This window comes from Dasypus novemcinctus, chromosome 4 (assembly GCF_030445035.2).
Source record: "Dasypus novemcinctus isolate mDasNov1 chromosome 4, mDasNov1.1.hap2, whole genome shotgun sequence".
NCBI lineage: Eukaryota > Metazoa > Chordata > Mammalia > Cingulata > Dasypodidae > Dasypus > Dasypus novemcinctus.
In genome coordinates this window covers 53,733,093-53,740,667 of record NC_080676.1, presented here as the reverse complement: position 1 = coordinate 53,740,667, position 7,575 = coordinate 53,733,093, and the positions used below count along the sequence as shown (strand labels likewise).

At 39.0% G+C, this 7,575-nt stretch overlaps 1 pseudogene; it reads left to right on the top strand.

Moving 5' to 3' along the window:
- The first annotated feature begins 2,309 nt into the window (after positions 1 to 2,309).
- Positions 2,310 to 2,805, top strand: LOC101412498 (U1 small nuclear ribonucleoprotein C-like; annotated as a pseudogene).
- The last annotated feature ends 4,770 nt before the right edge of the window (positions 2,806 to 7,575 follow it).

The following is a 7,575-nucleotide window of genomic DNA, read 5'->3' as shown; positions in this document are numbered from 1 at the left end:
GACAGAAGCACAAAGGTCACTAATCTGACCCACAAGTTTATATATTTATTTTCACCATGGCTGCCCCCACAGCCATCACAAACCTCAGAACACTTAACATTTGGTATAAAGCGAATTCATTCACAAATTAGCACCATAACAAAAGATTTCAGCTAGACTTTTCCACTGTTTAAACTTTACACCCAGACCAAGCTCCACCAGAAAAGCCGATCCATTTTCCTGTAACCAAGTTTTGTTTTCCTTAATCTAGACCAATTTCCAGGACATTAGGACTTGAACCTATAAATAGCCCTTCCTATTAAAATCGAGACTCCACTCCTTTAGTGGATATAAGACCAGTACCAGATTCTAACATGCAGTTAGACAAACCCAAAACACCAGGGCTTTTCCCCGGTTTTCCTCCTTTTCCCAAGCCTAGAGAGAACGGCTTCCCCCCAGCCTTCTGGGGCTACTAGGGTTCTCTCGGGAGGTGATCAGCCTCCCCTTCCTAGCAATTAAAGCTAGGGCCTTCCAGACTCTGCTCACCCGGGGAGTCTTACCTTCTTCCATGTTCGGAGTTCTTTTTCGTTCCCAGAATCTTTCTCTTCAGACCTTCCATTGCCCCTCGATTTTGTCGGGAAGATTCTGGTGGAGCCCACATCTTTTCTGGATTAAATTTAATCCAGGGGCGCCCAGATTTGGGGTTCACCCGAGTCCTCCCGGCTTCCTCGGGGATTTGGAAGGGGCAGCAAAATGCTACCGTCTCTGGCCTTCATTTATTGTCCTGCCGCGGTCGCCAAAAATGTTGTGGAATTTAAGAGAAGTTCAATTATTCGAGTATAGAGAGGCCAGGACTCAGGAATGATTTTGAGAAGGAAAAATGGTTTATTGACGGCCGGCCGGACTCGGGAGCTTTCTGTTTGAATCCCGAGCCCCGAACAAGATTTTCAAACGTCTTTTATACAGAGAGGAAAGGCCAAATGGTCCCTTTGTTTCAGTTCTCAATAGGCTTCAATTAGCATATATCTTCCACATCTTAGGTAAGCTTTTAGCATGGACTCCAGACATTCTAGATAAGCCTTTAGCATATTTGGTTTTTGCATTTCCCCTAAATACTTAAAGTTTATAGCCCCCGCATTGTTAAACATTTCCTGGGACTGGAGCCCTGCCAGTCCCCAAGGGCAGGACTGCAGCCTCTTATCTTTCCACACTCACAAGTCAAACAGCTTAGTTATTTCTGAAGAGACAAAGAGCCTTCCACCCATAGCCCACATCAATATCATGATTTGGGCATTTTCACAGCCTCAGAACTGTAAGCTCTTAACTTAATAAATTTCTATTGTAAAAGCCGATCCATTTCTGGTATATTGTGTTGGCAGGCTTTATCAAACTAAGTCTCAAGGCAAACACAAAATCAAGAAAAAAGCCCATTTAAAAGTGGTAAGATCACAAAAAGAAGAAAAAAGACAAAGTAAAAGAAAAAATTTTAAATGAAATAATAAAATAAAATGAAATTTAAAAAGTGGTAGGATCACATGCTGCCCTGGTTTGCCCCTCCAGTCCCATTTCTGGGGGAAGCAGAGTACCCTCATGCACATATTAGATGCATGTATATCTGAAACAATCTATCTGGTGGTGGCCAGAGGAATCTGTGTCCCAGAATTTGCCCTGAATGTAGAAGTCATCCCACCAAGCTCTTCTTCAGAACATTGTAGGAATGCAGTTGAGTGGCTTTCTGGGACAAGAGATTGCTAATCATATGACACACAGTACAGCACCTGGGAGAGAGACCATGAGAAAACTGTTTCCTAAGAAAGAAGAGACATTACTATCCACGTAGATGGGGGAATTCCCAGGGCCACATGCACATGCCCAAGATAGAAAGCGTACTTAGAATTGACCAGTGAGGCCCCTGTGTATTACCCCAAACTATTCTTTAAATAGATGGCATGGATTGGCGCTAAAGCAAAGCACTTGCACAAAACAATCTGTAGAGACTGGGAAAGTGCTTTCTTTCTTTTCCTTCTTCTCTTTCTTCTTCTTTTTTTCTTGCTGGTTCCTGGCATCAAGTAAAGTTATTACATTAAACTAGCTGGATAGAAGTTTAAGGACAGACATCTCAAAGCCTAAATTCCAGCAATAACATATTAAAATTTCAAAATGTCCTGGTTTCAACAAAAATTTTTAAAACATACAAAGAAACTGGAGGTGATGGCCTAGGCAAAAGAAAGATTTAAAGCAATGGAAACTACCAATGAAGAGGACCAGACCTGCAACATACCAAAACTTAAAAAATGGTCTAGATAGTGACCAGTGGCCCATAGAGCAGCATGCCCAAGTTTTATTGTGACTGCTGCAATACATACCTTGCCCATGACTGTTCATCTATGAAAAAGACAGACTGCAGTGGTAAGCAACACAAAGAGAATGTGAAAGACTACTATCAGAAATGGATGGAAGAGCAGGCTCAGAGCCTGAGTGACAAAACAACAGTTGCATTTCAACAAGGAAATATACCTCTTACTCCATTTTATGCTCCTCCTCTTGCAGGGACAATGATTCCCACTTCCTCCCTCCCTGCCCCCAGTCTCCCAGGTCTTTCTCACCTGGTTTGATGCCAGCGCCCCATATAGGAGGCCCTCCCATGACAACTGAGATGGGCCTTCCTCCTCCTGGGATGATGCCAATGGGATCTGCTCCTGGAATGAGGCTGTCCATGGGAGGTCACAGTCAATGATGCCTAGACCCCCAATGATGAGAGCTCCTGCCTGTCTCTTGATGGTGCCTACTCAGCCAGGAATGATCCAACCAAACAGACAAGGATAGAGGTGAGCCTCTTTGAATAAATTTTATATTGTTCTACTTCACCAAGAGATATGATGCTGTGACTCTGGGTGTTTTCTAACAGCATGACAAGGAAGATATGCTCCCCATTCTTACCAAAGAGCATAATTTTGGAGGGGCATTGTGAAACAAGAACAGAAAAACAAACAAACAAACAAACAAACAAACAAACAAGTAATTTTCATTTGTATTGCAAAATGTGAAAATAAAATTGTCAATTCTTACACTTTAAAAAGGTGTCCTACACAGAGAGCAGACAACTGGGGATGGAGGGGAGGGGAAAGAAATAAATATAAAAAAATAAAAAGATGTCCTAAATATTCTCAAGCAGGTAAAGGAAACCATGTACAAACAACTAAAGGAAATCAGGAAGATGATAGATGAACACAGCAAGAATATCAATAGAAAGATAGAAATTATGAAAAGGGATCAAACAGAGCTAAAGCCCACAGTAACAAATTTAAAATACCCTAGAGGCATGCAACAGGAAACTGGAGCTGGCAGAAAGTCAGTGAACTTGAAAATAAGACTATTGAAATCATGCAGTCTAAGGAACAGAAGGAAGAAAGAATGAAGAAAAGTGAAGAAAAGTGAATAAAGCCCGAGGAGCCTGTGGGACACTATCAAGCAAATCATTATAGGCATTGTGTGAGTCCCAGAAGAAGAAAGAAACGGACAGACAGAATAGTTAAAGAAATGATGGCTGGAAACTTCAAAATTTTAACTAAAGATATGACTATACACATCAAGATGCTCAACAAACTCCAGACAAGATAAACCCAAATAGACCTATACCTAAGCAGATTATAATCAAACTGCCAAATGCCAAAGATAAAGAGAGAATTCTGAAAGCTGCCAAAGAGAAGCAATGTGTCATGTTCAAGGGAGCCTCAATAATATTTAATGCTGATTTCTCATCAGAAACCATGGAGACAAATAGGCAATGAGATGACATATTTAAAGTGCTAAAAACAAAAAGACTGCCAACCAAGAATTCTATATATGGCAAAACTATCTTTCAAAAAATTAGGGAAGAATTAAGACATTCCCAGATAACCAAAAGCTAAAGTTCATTACCACTTGACCAGCCCTACAAGAGATGCTAAAGAGAGGTCTGCAGGTTGAAAGGAAAGGACAATAGGCAGTAGACCCAAGACACGTGAAATAAAGATCTCTAGTAAAGGAAATGACAGAGGCAAATATGAATGTCAGTACTATTGCATTTTTGGTTTGTAACTCCACATTTTATTTTCTATAGGCTCCAAAAGGCATATGCATAAAACATAATGATAAATTAGTGGTTTGGGATTCATAATGTATAAACATGTAATTTATGAGAAGAACTACATAAAGATGGGTGCATAGAAGGGTATGGGAACATAGTTTGTGTATACTGTTGAAGTTAAGCTGGTATGAAATCAAACAAGATTGTTACAGATTTGGGATGTTAAATTTTAAGCCCCAAGGCAACTACAAAAAAAATATTGGGGAATATGCAAGTTTATAGAAACAGAAATTTGAATACAGGTTGCTGTGGGCAGGGGAAGGCAGGGAGAATAAGGATTAATGCAAAATGCTTGTATGTTTTCTGATTGGGGGGAAAGCAAAGTTTTAGTAATGCATAGTGGTAAGGGTACTGCAACATAGTGAATGTGATTAATCCCACTGAATGGTATGCTTGGGAATAATTGAGGTGAGAAAGTTTATGCTATATATATATTCCCAAAATTTGAAGGAAAAAAGAAAGATCAACTAAAGAGACGAGGACATTTAAAGGCAATACATAGCCCTGTACAGGATCTAAAAGGGCTTTATTTTTTTTTTCATTACGATTTATTTTTTATTTATTTCTCTTCCCTTCCCTGTCCTCCTCCCCCCAGTTGTCTGCTCTCTGTGTCCATTCACTGAGTGTTCTTCTGTGTCCACTTATATTCTTGTCAGAGGCACTGGGAATCTGTGTCTCTTTTTGTTGTGTCATCTTGCTGTGTCAGCTCTCTCTGTGATCAGCACCACTCCTGGGCAGGCTGTACTTTTTTTGCGCAGGGCTACTCTCCTCATGGGGTGCCCTCCTTGAGCATGGGGCTCCCCTACGCGGAGGACACCCCTGCGTGGCACGGCACTCCTTGTGCGCATCAGCACTGCATGTGGGCCAGCTCATCACACGAGTCAGGAGGCCCTGGGTTTGAACCCTGGACCTCCCGTGTGGTAGGCAGATGCTCTGTCCATTAAGCCAAATCTTCTTCCCTAAAAGGGCTTTAGAGAAGGCTCAAAGGAACATTATTGGGACATATGAAAAAGCTGAAATATAGACTGTGCTTTATATCTATGTCAAGTATCTTAAACTTGATAATAATCTTGAGGATACATAAGTGAAAATCCTTGTTCTTAGGAAATGTACATGGCAGTGTTAGATATTCAAGGGTACAATTATACAATCTATGCTCAAGTGTTTAGAAAAACAATCCATGGACTGATAGGTAGACAGCTTGATAGATTGATGATGGTAGATAAATAGATGATACAGCAAATGTTGCAAAATGTTAAAATGGGTGGATCTGGGTATTGGAAGAATAGGTATGTTGGAGTTCTCTGTGTAGCGTTTGTATTATTTTTTGTAACTTTCCTGTAAGTATAAAGGTATTAATATTTTAAAACAAAAAGTTGAAAATTAAAAAAAGGCTAGTGTACACTGTGCTTTTTAATATATATGGCATTACTAAATGTTTTTTATTCTTTAGTTGAAAGTTTTTGGTTATTTCCTGATAAATCATTTCAAAGTAAAACAGAGATCCTTATTTTAAGATTCATGAATAGTCATATCTTATAAATGAAATTCATTGTTGAACACTGCAGGAATTGGTTTATTTGATGTTCTATATTTTACTTTCCAAGTCTAATGAAATTCACAGGGAGCACATGTGGTATTGAATGACTCTTATTTAAAATGGGTTAGGTTAGATTTTAAAATAATGAAGTGTCTCATGCTTCTGATGAAAGCTTCTTTTTTCTTTCAAATTCCCCTTAGAAAGAGCCATGTTTTAAAAGGAGTATTTTCTAACCACAGTTCTAAGTTCTGCAGATTTGATTTATGTCAATATATTTTTAAAAATATTTGTATGATTGTGCTTTGAGGTCAGATAGTTAAACAGGTTTTTTTGGGGGGGGATTGGGGGAATAAATTCAACTTTTACAGGGTAAGGCAACATCCTAATTATTGAATGAAAGCTGTTTCTGAAGCTTTAGATTTTCCCTAGTAATTGAGCCCACAGCAGTGCAGCAGTTTGCTTGTGCACTTAGCTTCCCTAAGTTGAGGCAAAACATTGCTTTTTAAAATGAATTAGCAGTGTCAGTCTGCTCAGTTTTTCTTTGAACTATATTGTTATTACACTTTGTCACACTAACTAAAATAGGACCAAAACTTGTTCTATCTCCCTCTTGAATTTCAATTGGAATCTTATAATGATTCATTGGCTCTTTGCAGAGATATTCTTTTTTATCTTTTTTATTCTTGTTTAGCTGAAAGATATACAAAGGCTCTTCGGCTTAATTTTTTAATTTAATTTTTTAATTTATTTATTTCTCTCCCTGCCCACCCCCTCTCCCTCCATTCCCCCCATTGTCTGTTCTCTGTGTCCATTCGCTGTGTGCTCATCTGTGTCTGCTTGTATTCTCATTAGGTAGCTCCAGGAACCGATCCTGGGACTTTCCAGAGTGGGAGAGAGGAGATTAATTCTCTTGCGTGACCTCAGCTCCCTGTTTTGCTATGTCTCTTATTGTCTCTCCTCTGTGTCTCTTGTTGTGTCATCTTGCTGCACCAGCTTTCCAGGTCAGCTGGCACTCCTGCGCAGGGTGGCACTCCCGTGTGGGGCGGCACTCCCGCATGGGCCAGCTTGCCTTCACCAGGAGGCCTTGGGCATCGCATCGAACCCTGAGCCTCCTATATGGTAAACAGGAGTCCAACTGCTTGAGCCACATTCACTTCCCTCTTCAACTTTAGATAAAGGTTAATGACAGTACTTGGAATTTGAAAAGCTAGTTTGAGTTTCTCAAATTAATATCACAATTTTAAGATGGGGACAAATATAAAATAAGGAGAGAAGAGTCTATATAATAGAGATTGATTAAATAAAAACATGATTCTTTTACAATATTTTTTAACAAATCAATTTTATTGATATATATTAATAACACATAAATCTACCCAAACTGTACAATCGATGGTTTTTAGTATAATCACATAGTTGTACATTCATCACATCAGTCATTTGTACATTTCCATTATTCCAATAATAATAATAAAAACAAAAAAACAGACAAGCAAATAAAACACTAAAAACCTCATCACCTCTCAATCTCTGTCTACTTCCCCTGTCATACACTGCTGCTATTGTTTCCATCTCTCTAGTTTATTTGTGTTTATAGTTTATAAAAACAGTCTTATGTATGCATTGCTACTCATACTCATATTTACATGACGTTTCACATGGGACGTATACAGTCCCATGCTACATTATTTGGCTTTCCTTTATCAATATACATGTCCTGAGACTTTCCCTTTCAACCACTGTCATACCTATATAATAGTTCTGCTAGTTACACCATGATGTGCACTCACCATTTCTATTCATTTCCAAAGATTTACAAACAACCTTTTACCAATTCTGCACAGATTAACCCTCAGCTTTCCATTCTCTATCCTCATTCTATTTTCTGGTGAGCTACTGTCTAATTATTAACTCCATGAGTATATTA